Here is a 17011-nt window from a genome sequence, read left to right as displayed (position 1 = left end):
CCTTTTAACAGCCTTGGAATAAGAATAATTAATAATCTAATTGCCAAATTTCAGAAAGTAAAGAAAAAGTCCTTGGAAGCCACGGAAAGATTTTTCTAAATTATAATTAAAAACAAATTCAACAATTATATTACAGAATGTGGCATCAGTATGCTTTTAAGGTTATTCATAATTTTAGAATACTACTAAAAAAAGAGTTTTTTAGCATCTTGTGGAGAAGGGAAAAATAACATTTCTTGCATAAGCTATAATTGCTTCAATTTTATTTGGCTTGGGTATGATCTCCTTAGGTTTATAGGATACTAATAAAATAAATTAGCATTATATTTATTAAAACTTTAAAATGATGCAAATTGTAAGTTTGTGTTTAATGAAATTAAGTTAAAGAAGAAACACAGATCTGTCCTAAAGTTAAATGATAGAACAGAAAGAGGAATGTAAGACAAGACATAAATGGATAAAGTAAATTTCATTGGTTGCTAACTGTAATTTAATAAGCTTATTTAAAGGTGAAGTAACTAGTCTATGTGGTTATGGCTGGTTACAGGAAGTTTGTAAAAGGATTTTCTAAACTGAAGTATTTCAATAAATAGATAATTCCAGGAAGGCTTTATTAATTAGAAATCTGAATTGATATTGATAACAAAAAGTAACGTCATAACAGGGAAATCTGTGAGAAGCCACCTCAATCTGCATATTAAGGTGGTTGTAGGGGGATGATAATCTTGATTCCATTGGGAATCTTAGGTTTTCATAAAATAATTGAGAAAGTACTTTTTTCCTGTAAAATACCTGTTAATTAACATAATCATGGTAAGGGTGTAACACTAAAAAGTAAAATACTAAAAATAGTTAAGTGCATTTGATTTTAATGTTATAAATTGCATTGGAAGTATTTAGAAAGTGTATAAAAATCAAAAGCAATAGACTTCAGGGTTGACAAAGTCTCTTGTGCATTTAAACCAGGGCTCCAGTACTCTTCATGGTTCCTCCTCATTTGAATCATTGGCAATATTAGTTACTATGACCCCTAAAACAATAAAAATATCTACCAAATCTCCTGGTAATCCTCCTGAAGTAAATGGAAATACATTTCTGTTTCAGGCTCCAATGGCAGCCAGTGATGGCTCTAAATCACTAGAACATATTGCCTCCAGATTGGCTCTGTTTCATAGTGCCAGGGGACACTAAGAACCAGGCCAATGAAACACTGGAGCCTACAATTCCTGTTCACTCCAGGACCAATGGTGCTGCAGCTTGCTGCTTGTGTGATGGCTATAACAAATGGAGCAATAATTACTAGAGTAATGTGAGTAGAACCTAAACAGACACAACTGGCATTACAGCCTGCTCCCATGGAGAGATGACATGTATGGTATTGCAACCTGGAGCTTAATTATTAACTGCAGCTCAAAGAGGAACTATGCATTGATTAGTATTAAGTGCTGTACCTATACACCTCACGAATATTCTATTCTAGGTTATATACAGAGAGATCTTGAACATGTTAAAAGTCTTGTCAAACTTGATACATTTTCTAAGTAATTAATGAATGTACCTATAAGATGAAAGAATGACTCTCTTAAGTACTGTCATTATTTTGCTTGTTATATGCATGTCTTGTTATTGCCTATATTATTTTTGTGAGTTTATGCCTAGGGCATCCCCCAAAATTATATGAAGACTTTCCTGACCCCTAATCAGCAAGAAGTAACCACAGAAAATGTTATGATTAGGCTAATGTGTCAACTTGGCCAGGTAGTGATGCACAGTAGTTTGGTCAAGTAAGCACTGGACTAACTGTAATACAAGGGTATTTCAAAGACTTTAATCATCAATGAGTTGATTGCATAGGTGCTGGTTACCTCTACAATCAACTGAGGAACTTGTCATCAGCAATGAGTAATGTATTATCCAGTCACTTGAGGTCTTAAAAGGGGAAGTGATTTCAGCACTCAGAGAGAATTCCCATCTGTACTTCAGACAGTCAGCTTTTCCTGGGAACTCATCAACAACCTTCATTGGAGCTTCTGGTTTGCAGCCTGCCTAAAAGAATTTGGACTTGTGCATCCTCACAGTTTCATGAGGCAATATTATAAAACTTCATACTATTTACAGATGTCTCCTGATGGTTCTGTTTCCCTAGAGAACCCTGACTAATACAACTTGGTACCAGGAGTGATTCTTGAGAAACAGAATCTTAAAAATGGGATTTCTGAATTGGTTCTGTGATTTTTGCAATTGGCTTTCTACTCTTATTCAATTCAAGGGCACTAATGCTTCTGTTTCCAATAATCAAGAGGCCACTGACAGTCCATGGCATGAGTTGGCAATAAAGATACACAAAACATCACTATTGGATATGGTTACAGAAATGCTTATAAGAAGTAAGTCTCTGGGTAAGACTGTTTTTAACAACTAAACAGACTTTTGTGGAGTTAAAAGTTCAATGATGTTGGCTGGCTGTTCCTAAATATACTGGATACAGTTACAAAAGAAAGGGTCGAGTTGAAGGCTTCAAATTTGTAACTTAAGTGTTGCATGATGTGAAAATTTATCTGAAAGAAAATCTTGTTTTGTGTGGTCACATACTTGAGATCTCTGAAAACCAGACTCAGAATCTCATGGTAAGAGGAGCAGCGTTAGAAGGGTAAATAAAATCTCAACCTTGCAGGATGGTCTGCTGATTTGCAGGATGGCCTGCTGATAGAGTTAGGGCATTGATTGGAAAGAAGTGGAACCCTTAGGATTGGGATGATGATGATATCAATGGGAACATCGAATTCTGCCATGGACTTACTGAATGTCTTATCCACCACCATGCTATACCACACAGCATCACTTCTAATCAAGGAACACACTTCACAGCAAACAATGTGTGGGAATGGGAACATGCTCATGGAATTTATTAGTCTTACCATGTTCCCCATCATCCTGAAGGAGCTGGACTGATAGAACAGTGAAATAGCCTTTTAAAGATTTAGTTACAGTACCAACTAGGTGACAATACCTTGCAGGACTGGAGCTATGTTCTCCAGCAGGCTGTATATGCTCTAAATCAGCATCCACTATATGGTACTATTTCCCATGTAGCCAGGATTCATGGGTCCAGGAATCAAGGGGTGAAAATGGGAGTGGCACCACCCACTATGTCCCCTAGTGACCCACTAGGAAAATTTTTGCTTCCTGCCCCTGCAACCTTAAACTCTACTGCTCTACAGGTCTTATTTTCAAAAGGAAAAATGCTTCCATTGGGGATCACAACAATGATTCCACTGAACTGGAAAGTTAAGACTGCCACCTGGCCACTTTGGGATCCTTGTGCCTCTGAGTAGGCAAAGAAGGGAATTACTATACTGGCTAGGGTGATTAATCCTTATTATCAATGGGAAATAGGACTGCAACTACACAGTGGAGATAAAAGAATACAGGAGATTCCCGAAGTTGTCTCTTAGTACTACCATGTCCTATCATTAAAGTCAATTGCAACAACCCAATCCAGGCAGGACTAACAATGATCCAGAATCTTCAGGAATGAAAATTTGGGTCACCCCACTAGGTCACTCCAGCCAGCTGAGGTGCTTGCTGAGAGTAAAGAGCACATGGAATGAATAGGTAGTAGAAGAAGGTAGTGATAAATATGAACTTCGTCTATGTGACCAGTTACAGAAACAAGGACTGTAATGGTCATGAATATTTTTTCCTTGTTTTGTTATGAGTATGTTTGGACATGCACATAAAACAAGTATCTTTGCTGTCTTTCTTCCCTAACCTTTCCCCTTATCATATGAAATAAGTTGTATTAGTTTCATGTCATAGTATTTAAGGATGTCTAGTTTAAGAATGACTATTACCCAAGGACTTACACTCTATTCTAGAAGGATTTAGTGTGCTTCTGGTTGTATGCAAGACAGTTGAATATTTTTAGTGGAAATATATATATCTTCTATTTTTTTTAAAGATTTATTTTTTAATTATTTCTCTCCCCTCCCCCCCCCACCGCAGTTGTCCACTCTCTATGTTCATTTGCTGTGTGTTCTTCAGGTTTGCTTGCTTGCTGGGAATCTGTGTCTCTTTTTTTGTTGCATCATCTTGCTGCGTCAGCTCTCTGTGTGTGCGGTGTAACTCCTGGGCAGGCTGCACTTTTTTTTGCATGGGATATCTCTCCTTGTGGGGCGCACTACTTGCATGTGGGGCTCCCCTATGCAGGGGACACTCCCATGTGGCATGGCACTCCTTGCGGGCATCAGCACTGTGCAGAGGCCAGCTCACCACATGGGTCAGGAGGCCCTGAGTTCGAACCCTGGACCTCTTTATGGTAGGCAGACACTCTATCAGTTGAACCATATCCGCTTCCCTGCTATTGTTTTTATTTAGAGATTAAGTATGGTTTACGGTGAAGTGTATAACTGCGAAGTTGACAACGGGTGGACTGTGATGGTTAGGCTAATGTGTCAACTTGGCCAGGTAATGGTGTCCAGTTGTTTGGTCAAGCAAGCACTGGGCTAACTATAATACAATAGCATTTCGTGGACTTTAATCATCAGTGAGTTGATTGCATAGATGGCTAGTTACATCTAAAATCAACTAGGGAGCTTGCCATCAGCAATGAATGATGTCTCATCCAATCAGATGAAGGACTTAAAAAGGGAAGTGATTTCAGCAATCAGAAAGAATCCCCATCTCTACTTCAGATAGCTGGCATTGCATGGAACTCATCAAGGACTTTCATCAGAGCCTCTGGTTTGCAATCTGTCCTATGGAATTTGGATTTGTGCATCCCCAAAGTCATGTGAAACAATTAAATAAAATCTAATACTATTTACAAATTTTCCTGTCAGTTTTGTTTCCCTAGAGAACTCCAACTAATACAGAAGATGAAACCCTCACCCATTCTCACATGTGCTAGTACTCTAAACCATCAAAATGGAATTTTCTTTCTTTGTGGAAACAAGGCTTATCTCACCTTACTACCCCCTTCTCTGGACAGGCTTATGTACACTAGGGTACATCTCCTCTTCCATATCTTATGGACCCACCTACCTAGTCCTCCAATTCTCTATGTTCCTAACCTTTCTTGGCTCATACCACTTTTAGGTCCACTCTCAAACTTTCTCTTTATTCTTTTAATAAACCCTTGCGCATTTTTAAAGCCCTAATCAGGTTTTTTTCTTCCAGGTTGGATACTTAACAAAGCAAATTAATGATCATGTGAGATTTCCTACCAGTTCCAACCACCATCCCAAGCACACCTCCTCTCAGCCTCAATAGAATAGCTAGAGAGTTTTACACCCCATCAGGCAGGGAATACTGCCCCTAACCAGTAGGAAGCTGCTACAGAAAAATGACTATCGTCCTTCAGTTTCCCCTTGAGAATAGGGGAGTAAACTCTGAGAGGGGAGTTGAGGCAAGCTATAACTGGAACCTGAGGAGAAGAAGGGTGCTTAGGAAAGCACTAGGGCAATGAGGACAAAATAGGTCTGTGTAAATCTCCTGCTCACAGTCACCCATCTTTGCCTGTGCCTGACAGTGGAAAGTCCCCCCAAGAAGGGAGGGGACAACCACCCAAGGCCAAATACCTGGAGACAATAGAAAATGAGAGGCCCATTTTTACCCCCTCCCATAATTCCCACTCAGGCCAGCAGACATTAAGAACCAATAAAAATGTTGTGTTTCCAATCCTTCTGCATACGCAGAACCAGTGAGAATGGTATAACTCACAAGCCTTCATTTTCATGGAGGAAGGAAGGCGGGGAGACCAGCCTTAAATAAGGATGCAGTCCCAGCCCCAGCCCCAGCATGCATCTCACCCTTGAGCACACCTGCACTCAGGTCTCAAGTGTGTACTCTCGAATTCTTTCATTTCTCATTAAATCCTTTATTTGCTTGCTTAACTTGTGGCTCATCTTTGAATTCTTTCTCACAACATGACCAAGAGCCTGGAAACCTAACACCAGCAACATCTTCTTAAACATGAGGAAACTGAAGCTTAGAGAAGTTAATAATTTGATTGAAGTCAGGAATAAAATCCAGCTCTGTCAGAGTTCAGAATTCATGCCTTTAAGCATTGTACAATATTTTTCCAGGCCTGGAGGAACTGAAAATCTGATTACAAGAGAAAGAAAAAAATAAGAGAACATGAAATAATTAGCAAACAATAATACCTCAATACATAAAAGAGCTAAACGTTATAACTAGTCTTCCTACTCCAAAATTCAAACTATCAATTTTTAAAAATTATACATATTGGGAAAGTTAAGCATACCTAATGGCACTTTTAAGAGAGAAAACTTACTTACGACCTCAAAATCCAAGGGTTTGTTTTGTAATTGAATATATGAAAGTTACAGAGGTCAATCATTAATTTTAAAAGCTCTTCTTGAGTTTACTCCTTAGATCCATTGATCCTTACTTTCTGTATCTCCCAGGAGATCTTCCTCTTTCCTTCTCTTCTCTATGTACCACCCTCTCCCTTAGCACTTGGTCCATCTCAGCAAACATACACAAGGGTGAGGTTAAGTCTACAGTAACTATAAACAGGGGTGGGACCACTCTACCCAGTAATTCACTAATTTCAGGTATTAACCTTTTGCTATTTCATAATATAAAGGCACTTATGTCTTATGTAATGATTTACTAATCAGTTATTTGTTGATTATTAACACTTGGTTACATTATTGCTAGTGCTAAACATCAATTTTATAGTTTTGCATAGGTTTAATCACTAGAAAGAAAAGGATGGAGATATTTTGAAGCAGTGGTCCCAGTTTTACAAAAGAAATCATTTTATAATTTCCTGGACAGTTACGTAAAGCTAAGAATTCAAGACTGGAGACAAATGTCATGCTTCTCTTACTTTAAGCAAATATCCAAATTGCTGAACATGAAACAGTGGCACATGATTAAGTTCAGACTTTGATTGTTCAAATTATAAAATTTTCAGCAAAAATGACGGGAAAGAAAACATGCATAAGTATCAGCATCAGGCTTTGCTATTTGAAATATTTATCTACTTAAAACTCTATTCAAAGAATTATTAATATAGGATACAATCAGATGTGAAAAGAGAGTAGCACCTCTCTTTGAAGTAAAAAAAAAAATCCCTTGGTCCAACTAGGGAGTGCTGAGTTGGAAAAATTGGTAGCTTGACACTGTAAGAAATAAAATTGACATGAACAAAGGTTAAGAGGGATTATATTTGTCAAGAGACTCCTGGATGAACTGTCTGAGGGCAGTGGCATGTCACATCTTGTCTTGGACAGTTAATGATTGGTAATGTTGGAGGAATAGGTCTTTTGTAAGATCATTACAGCAGTCCTAGTTACAACTGCCTCAGGATGTAATGACTGGTGCAGATAAGGAGACAAAATACTTCAGGTGAAATAAGACTCAATCCAATCACCTTTTTCCTGATTAACAGAGAGAAGCCAAGAAGTTTTACCTAGAAAGCACTGAGGGTGAGCCCAAGGGCAAGAACACCAAAGTTGCTTTTGGTTATCAAAAAATGAGGGTTGAAGATTTTGCTTGGTCTCCAATTCTGTGCATGTATAGACTATACTGCTCAATTATGAACACAGCTGATTTTGAATTTACTTTTCTTATTTAAGCATCTTAGAAGAGTGAGAGGAGAAAATTAAACTGGTGACTTAAATGAGGCTACATGAAAGTTTTTATTGCTCCTGAACTAAATGAAATCTTTTTTGATCCTTGGAATAATGGATATGGTCCTATACAGTTTAGGTACCTCAAGAATGTCAGAAAGGCAATAGGAACAGCATCCTTTTCAAAGAGTGCCAGAGGTCAGATTTAATGCCTGGGTACATTGAAGGAGTATTTGTTTTTCTCGCATATTACTGCATACCAGTTATTGAAGTGTGTTTAGAGCTCATGAGTGTTAATCTAGAGAGGACACAGAAGAGCGCCTATTGAAAAAAAGAAAAAACACCAAGAGGATCAGTAGGATGGAAAATAAAGCTTTAAATTGCATACGTTTTACCAGTGAGTTTCAAAAATATTTTTCACTGGTTTAAAATATATCATAATTGTTGAAAAGGTGAAAGTGCCTAGCTTACTACACACTACTCTTTGAAAAGAATTAAAGTATGTTATTCCAATTATAGAGCAAGTTTATTATAGAAATTTTGGAAAATTTTAAAAAGTATGAAAGAGAAAATAAGTCACCTTATGATTCAACTATCAAAGATGAACACTTAAAATACAGTTTCTTCATTTTTTTAACAAATATTCTAAATATGGCCAAAAGTCATCCAGCAAAGTTCTTTTTATGCTTTTACCAGTAATAGATTTAAAAACTAACAATGAACCTATTCAAAAATTATTTTAGAAAGTCCTATGTGCAAACTGGAGACATCACTTAAACACCTAGAGACACTATGCATGTTGGGGCATTATAGTAGAATCGTTATAAGAATGACCTTTAAAAATGCACTTCTCATAATGAAAGAATAGCTCCTATTGAGTAAACTCTTTCACAGATAATAGTAATAAAATATACACACACACACAAAAAAAAAACCCCAACAATCTGAAGGCATGCCCAAAAGCAAGCAAAAATGGAGAGGAGTGAAAATTTAGATGAAATTAATTATACTGCATGGCTTCCTTTCTCTTTTTTTTTCTTTAGGTTTTTTTTTTTTTTTGTCAGCTGCCATGCTGTGTGACTAAAAACTTGATAGAAATCTGCAGTCTTACTGGCTTAAATAACTAGAGGACAGTTTGGGGCAATCACAGCTACTATAGTGTGCATATGTGTGAATCCTGGCAAGGATACAGCTAGAGAGGAAAAGTCTAAAGTTCCACATACAAACTCTTCCAAATTTTGGCTGACTTCTGAACTACAAATATGCAGGCCAGACTCCAAGAAGCCCAGATAAATTTAAAATAAATGAACAAAAGTTTCAGCTGCTGTCCAGTGCAGAAAGACGAGATTTGTAGTTTGAGTCAAGCCAAGTTAACTGTCCCCTAAAACAAAGAAATAAACACACAAAAAACATACTTTCCAAAAGAACAAAATACAGAGCCCCCACAGCATATTTTCACAATGTCTATGATACAATCCAAAATTACTAGACCTGTTGAAAAACAAAAACAAAAACAAAACAGAAAAATAGAACCTCTATACAAGAGAAAACACAATATATAGGGGTCAATACTAAGATAACCCCAATGATGGCATTAGCTAACAAGGATTTAAGAGCAGTTATTGTAAATATGATCAAGTGCAAAAAGGAAATTTTGATCATAATGGATAAGAAAACAGGAAATCTCAGCAGAGAAAGAGAAAGTATAAAAAGAAACAAATGGAAATTCTAGAACAATGGATGTTATATTACAGTTAAAAATTCATTAGAGGGAAGTGGATGTAGCTCAGGTGACTGGGCTCCTGCCTACCACATGGGAGGTTGCTGCTTCAAATCCCAGTACCCCCTAAAGAAGAAGGCAACCTGACATGATGGGGAGGTGTGGTAAGCTGACACAACAAGAGAACAAGAGGAAAAAAAAACACGATGAGAGGCACAATAAAGCAGGGGGCAGAGGTTCCCAGTGCTTTCTAAGGAAGACAGTGAGTGACACAATGTATAGGTATAGTAAGGTGATGCAACAAGATGATGCAACAAGAGATGCAGGGAGGAAAAACATAATGAGAGACACAACAAAGCAGGGAGCAGAAATGGCTCAAGCGATTAGGCACCTCCTTCCCACATCAGAGGTCCTGGGTTTGGTTCCCAGTGGCTCCTAAAGATGAACAGACATGGCAAATGCAAACTACAAGGTGGTGGGGGGAAATAAATAAAATTAAAATCTTTTAAAAAAATTCATTAGGTTGTTTAGACAGTAGATTGTAAATGATGGAAGTCACAGTGAAATTGAAGATCCATCAATAGAAATTGTACAATGTAAAGAAAGGAGAATAGAGGGTATTTTAAAAATTAATAAAGCCTCAGCGATCTCTAGAAAAATGTCAATATCTAGTGCATTAGAATCCCAGATAAGAGATAAAATTGAACATAAAAATATTTGAACAAATAATGGCTGAAAATGTCCTCAATTTGGTGAAAGACATAGATGTATAGATTCCAGAAGTTCAGTGAACCACAAACAGAATAAATACTAAAGAAACTGTACCTAGACATAACAGTCAAACTGCTTCAAAAAAATAAAGAAAAAACTCTTACAAGCAGCCAAAGAAAAATAGCACATTACATACAGGAGACCAACAGTAAAAATTAAAGCTGACATTTTTTTCTCCAGAAACAATGGGTGCCAGCAGATAATTGAATACAACTTTTTAAATAATCAAAGAAAAATATCTGTCAAATCATATGTGGTTTCAGAGTTCTTTACATAAAGAGACATATGTTAATTCTAAGTAGAATATGAAAAAAGTAAAGGATGCATATTGTTATCCCTAAACAGCCAGTAACAATAATATAAAAAGATACACCTAAAATCTAACTGGCAAATTAAAATGAAATTCTAACACATATTCAATTAACCTAAAACTTGAAGATAAAGAGAAACAGGAATACGAAGCTAATGGTACAAAAAGAAAACAAACAATAAATTTGGTAGAATTAAATATAACCAGAAAATAGTTTCTAGTTAAAACCCAACTACATGCTGTCTAAAAGACACTTTAAATGTAAAGACATAGATAGATTAAAAGTAAAAAGATGGAAATTATATAAACTGTGCAAAGAGTAATCAAAAGAAGATTAGAGTGGTTATATTAATATAGATGAAATAAACAAGACAACAAAAATTAACAGATATGGTGAGAGATAATTCATTAAAACAAAAGGGTCAATTCAACAAGGAGACATCATGGATATGTATGCACATAGTAACACACCTTCAGAACACATAAAGTAAAAAGTAACAGTTACATGTAGAAGTAGACAAATCCACAATCATAGGTGAAGATTTTTACATCCCTGTCTTAGTTTTCCAGGCTGCTATGACAAATACCACACAAGGTGCGGGGTTAGGAACAAGAATCTATTGGGGGAGTGGATGTGGCTCAAGCGGTTGAGTGCCCACCTCCCACCTGGGACATCCAGGGTTCAGTTCCCAGTGCCTCCTGAAAAAACAAAAACAAACAACAAGCAAAACCAAAAAACCAACTCAGGGAAGTTGATGTGGCTCAATGGTAGAACACGACTTCCTGCATATGAGGTCCCAGGTTCATTCCTCAGCCCTCAGTACATAAAAAAAAAAAAAAAAAAAACTATTGGCTCACAGTTTTGGAGGACAGAAGTCCTAAATCAAGGCCATGCCTTCTTAGCATCCTGGTGATGGCTCACTGTGATCCTTGGTGTTCCTTGGCTTTCATCTCTGCCTCCTAATACATAGTGATCTTTCTCTCCTGTGTCTGTTCTGTTTTCCAGTGACTTCTGGTTTTCTCCTATGTAACTTTATCAGATCTACTGTGTCTCAATTTCTTGGGCTTATAAAGGACCCTAATAATGAGAATTAAGGGTTACCTTGATTCAGTTGGGCCACAACCTAACCAAAAATAACATCTTAAAAAGATCCTATTTACATGAGTTCACACCCACAAGAATATTTATTAAAAACATCTTTGCTTGGGATACATAATTCTATTCACCATAATCTTCTCCTAGCAATTGATAGAAAGACTAAGAAAAAAACATCAATGAAGAGAAGATCTGGGGAAGCAGACGTAGTTCAAATGATAGAGCATCCACCTACCATATGGAGGGTCCAGGGTTTGATACCCAGAGTCTCCTGATGCTGGCCCACATGCTATGCTGCCATGCATAAGGACTGCCATGCCACACAGGGGCACCCCCACATAGGGGTGCCCCACATGCAGGGAGTGCACCTGGCAAGGAGAGCATCCCCATGTGAAAAAAGCACAGCCTTCCCAGAAGTGGCACTGCACACATGAAGAGCTGATGCAGTAAGATGATGTGATGCAACAAAAAGGAGATGCAGTTTCCCAATGCCGCCTAACAATGCAAGTGGACAGAGAGCAGACAATGGGGGGGGGGGGGGGGAGAGGAGGGGAGAGAAATAAATAAAATAAATCTTTAAATAAAAAAAGATAGAAGAGCTGAACAATACTATCAGCTACTTGACTTAATTGACATTTATAGAACACTACACACAACAGCTGCAGGAATATCCATTTTTTTTCATATGCACCTTGTATTAGTCAGCCAAAGAGGTGCTGAGGCAAAGTACCAGAAATCTGTTGGCTTTTATTAAGGGTATTTATTTGGGGTAAAGGCCTACAGTTACAAGGCCCTAAAAAGTCAGTTCAAGGTTGTTTTCTCACCCAAGTCAGTTGCCAGATGTTGAAGCAAGATGGCAGGTATTCTCTCTCCTACCTTCTTCCTCTTAAGGTGCCACAGGCCCAGCTTCTTTTGATCTCAGCTGTAGGTTGGCATAGGGCTGATTTCTCTCTCTGTGCCACAAAATCAAAGTTCTCTCCTCTTCTGTGTCTATGGAGCTCTCTCTATTCCCATGTAATCTTCTTCTGTGTGTCTTCTTGAGTGAGTGTCCATTTATACAGTCCACCAAGGGGGTGGGATTTAAACTGAATTATACACCCTAGTGATGTGGTCAAATCAAAGCTCTAATCTTAAGAAAATTTAATCAAACACATCTCAGCTGACTCTAATACAATCAAATGGTGTCATGCCCAGAGAAACAGATCAATTTACAAGTCTAATCTCTCTTTCTGGAATTCATAAATAATCTCAAACTGCCACATGCCTACTATGCTCAGAGGGAGATTATATGCTGAACCATAAGTCATGTCTGAATAAATTTTAAAAGACTGAATTCTTGCAAAGTATGTTCTTTGACCACAGGAATTAAATTAAAAATCAAAGAAAACTTAAATACTTGAAATTAACATTATACTCAGAAAAGAAATCACAATGGAAATTAGAAAATATTTCAAACTGAATGAAAATGAAAATACAACGTGAAAAATTATGAGATGCAGCTAAAGGAGTGCTTAGAGGAAAAATTATAGCCTTAAATGCTTTTATTAGTGAACAAGAAAGTTATAAAAAATTAATAATCTAAGTTTCCAAATTTAGAAGCTAGGAAAAGTGCAAAGTAAACCCAAAATAAGTAGAAAGAAGGAAATGAGAAAGATAAGAGCAGAAAGCAATAAAATGGAAAACAAATAGAGGAAATTCATGCCAAAAGTTGGTTCTTTGAAAGAATCAGAAAAGTAAGAAACTCCAAGATAGACTGGTCAAGAAAAAAAAGTAAAACACCAAAAGTGGTCAATGTTCAGAATAAAAAATAAAGATCATAAGGACATTAAATAGATAAGGAAACATTAGGAATAGCTTTACAAATTCAACAATTTAGAAGACAGGGACAAATTCTTTAAAAATTATAACTTACCATATTGACACAAAATGAAAACAGAAAATCTAAATAGCCTAAATTTATTAAAGAAATGGATTTTTTTAAAAGGAAGTACTAGAGATTGAACCCAACCTCATACATGGGAAGCAGGCACTCAACCACTGAGCTATATCTGCTCCCCTAAAGAAATGAATTTTTAAATGAAAAATCTGTCCACAAAGGAAACTCTCAGCCCAGATTATTTCATTGGTGAATTCTGCCAAACAAGTAAAGAAAGTAGAAATAACCCTTATCACCCACAGTGTATTTCAGGAACTCTTAAGAGGAGGAAATACATCTTAATAAATAAAATACAATGTACCTATTTTTATTTTTATTTTTATTTTTTTATTGACTTTGTAATAATATTACATTAAAAATATATATGTGAGGTCCCATTCAACCCCACCCCCCCACCCCCCCTCTCCCCCCCCAACAACACTCGTTCCCATCATCATGACACATCCATTGGATTTGGTAAGTACATCTTTGGGCACCTCTGCACCTCATAGACAATGGTCCACATCATGGCCCATACTCTCCTCCATTCCATCCAGTGGGCCCTGTGAGGATCCACGATGTCCGGTGATCACCCCCGAGGCGCCATCCAGGGCAGCTCCACGTCCCAAATACGCCCCCACCTCTCATCTCTTCCTGCCCTTCCCCATACCCATCGTCCACCATGTCCACTTTTCCCAATCCAATGCCACCTCTTCTATGTGGACATTGGATTGGTTGTGTCCATTGCACCTCTATGTCAAGAGGAGGCTCAGATTCCACATGGATGCTGGCTGCCATCCTCCCATTTTCAGTTGTAATCACTCTAGGCTCCATGGTGTGGTGATTGTCCTTCTTCAACTCCATCTTAGCTGAGTGTGGTAAGTCCAATAAATCAGATTGTAGGTGCTGGAGTCTGTTGAGGCTCAGGACCTGGCTATCACATTATCAGTCCAGAGATTCAAATCCCCTAACTATATCTTAAACCCCAACGTTAACTGCACCTCCAGCAGATTAGTATGAAAGTCTTATGAAGGGAGATCCCATCTGAGTCCAGATTCATCACACATAAACACCATTTCCAGAGAGGGGCCATCTGCCCTGGTAGTAAACCCCATCGGCCATGACCATAACTCTCATGGGTCTCTTTAGCCTTCATAGGAACCAATATCTGGGGGTTGTATCTGCTTTATCTGTCTCTCTGACTCTGCTCAGTTGTGCATGAGGGCAATCCTTCTGCCAGCCTCCAGACTCTTTTTTAGAAACTCGTAGCCATATAAACTCATTTCTCCTTTCCATTTCCCCCTTACTTTAGGTCAAACAGCATTTTAAAGTCATGTTATTTTATGTAGACATGGATATTCTGCTGATCCGCATTGAACCTTCCATATAAGGTCCTTTTCCAGTTGCATCATCAGTTGGTATTTGATAGTGGTCCCTCGTTGCCAGGGAGACTCATCCCCGGGTGTCATGTCCCACGCTGGAGGGAAGGCATTGCATTTACATGCTGAGTTTGGCTTCGAGACTGGCCACATTTGAGTAACATGAAGGCTGACAGGAGGAAATTCCCAGGCACAATGTTGCTCTAGGCCTTGTTCTTATTTTAGAATGTACCTATTTTTAAAGCAAGGCAATATAAATCTAAACTGAGAAAACATGTGAGTCTGCAATGAAGCAAGAAAGTATCTTTTCTAGTTTATTGATAAACAGCAGGAAAAGGTATAAAGTTAATGGTATGATTTAATATTTTAAGCTTTCCTTTTGATTTTCAAAATATAGCCTAATTATTTTTCTTTCTTTCATAAGCTGAATGTTATACAGGTACATGGTAAAGAAAATAAACAAATAAAATAATAGTAATAAAAACTTCAAAAGTTATAAGAGCATGGACAATAAAGGAGACATCTACCTTCTCTACCTTGTCCCCCATCTCTAAGACATCGTTCTTTCTCCCCAGAGGCAACTAGTTTTGTAATTGCCTTTTAATCTTTACTGTGATGTTCTCTGCATGCATAAAAATGACTATGCTTTTAAAAAACTTCTTTAAAATGTAAAATAGTTGAAACATTTAAAAAAAAATTTTGTTAAAGTAATTGGCCACTGTTTCCTCTCTGTATCCTCTCTATTTTACCTTTCCTCATGACAGGTAGCATTAGGGTGGTCATGGACATTTTTGGGATCTGGTGGTCAAGTTGAGGAACTTCTTCAGTTTAGGTTTGGAAGTGTATATTTAGGTGGTTCAATATATTGTTGTTGTAAAGTCAAGCAGAGCAATTTTTAATCATGTCATAGTCTCCCCACTTGTTAATAAATCAAACTGATGTTCCATCAACTAAATATAATAATTATTAAAACTAAAATACACATTACATCATATTTATGTTATTCTTTTTTATTTTTCTAAAGTTTCTGGATTCAAGTAACCATTTGTGTTTGTTCATAACATGGTACAAAATTTCAATGATCCAGTTAGGTTGAAAGAAAAACTACTGCATTAATTTTTCCAGGTATGAACAATTATACTTGCAGTCACAATAACTGTTCAATTGTGTGCCAGGAGAACCAAAAAGATCAATTATATCCACTCTAGAAATGGTCTTTGGCATGACAGTAGCAGAAAAATGGGGAGGGACTGCTGGGCTTTAATAAGGCTCCAATATAATATATGTCAACAAATGCTGCATATAAAATTAATGTATTTTTAAATAAACACAGTAAAAATATTTTTATAAATAAATTTACTGGAAAGCGGATTTGGCTCAACTGATAGGACATCCACCTACCACATGGGAGGTCCAGGGTTCAAACCCAGGGCCACCTGACCCATGTGGTGAGCTGGCCCATGTGCAGTGCTGATGCGCACAAGTAGTGCCATGCCATGCAGGAGTGTCCCCTGTAGTGGAGCCCCACGTGCAAGGAGTGCACCCCATAAGGAGAGCCACCCTGAAAAAAGTGCAGCCTGCCTAGGAGTGGTGCCACACACATGGAGAGCTGATGCAGCAAGATGGTGCAACAAAGAGAGACACAGATTGCCACTGACAAGAATACAAGTGGATACTGAAGGATACACAGCTAATGGACAGAGAGAGCAGACAACTGGGGGGAGGGGGGGGAGGAGAGAGAAAGAAATTAAAGTAAATAAATAAATAAATTTACTTACCGAAGTAATATATTTTAGTCTTTTCAATTTTGTGATTTCAGTGAAATCCTTCTACAACTGCAGACATTATTCCTTTTTTTAAAAATAAAGTTTTATTAGAGAAGTTCTGGTTTTACATAAAAATAATGCATAAAAAACAGGATTCCAAAACATCACCAACATTTTGCTTTGGTGTAGAACATTTGTTCCTATTGATGATAGCACTTTTCTGTAATTGTACTTTTTTTCATTTTGAAAACAATTTATTGAGGCATATTATTCATACATGAACATACATAAATAATAAGTGTATAGTAAAACTTATTAACTTACAAAACAAACATGTATAACATCAATCATGACTACCATACATCACTCCAACACAAACACCTTGCATTGTTGTGAAACATTTGTAACAAATTATGAAAGAGCATCATCAAAGTATTAGTAGTAAATACAGTC

General features: G+C 37.3%; 1 long non-coding RNA gene across 1 annotated transcript in view; it reads right to left on the bottom strand.

Moving 5' to 3' along the window:
• Nucleotides 1–88: 88 nt before the first annotated feature.
• Nucleotides 89–17011, bottom strand: part of LOC139436183 (uncharacterized) — an 89846-nt gene continuing 72923 nt past the window's right edge. The window contains exons 3-4 of the long non-coding RNA XR_011646200.1: nucleotides 16571–16642; nucleotides 89–6105 (exon numbers count right to left, since the gene is read on the bottom strand). This is a non-coding gene — a long non-coding RNA (uncharacterized lncRNA). The remainder of the gene's footprint in view (nucleotides 6106–16570; nucleotides 16643–17011) is intronic.

The sequence above is a fragment of the Dasypus novemcinctus genome, chromosome 2, assembly GCF_030445035.2.
Source record: "Dasypus novemcinctus isolate mDasNov1 chromosome 2, mDasNov1.1.hap2, whole genome shotgun sequence".
NCBI lineage: Eukaryota > Metazoa > Chordata > Mammalia > Cingulata > Dasypodidae > Dasypus > Dasypus novemcinctus.
The sequence above is the reverse complement of the archived record's forward strand: the minus strand, read 5'-3'. Positions and strand labels throughout refer to the sequence as shown.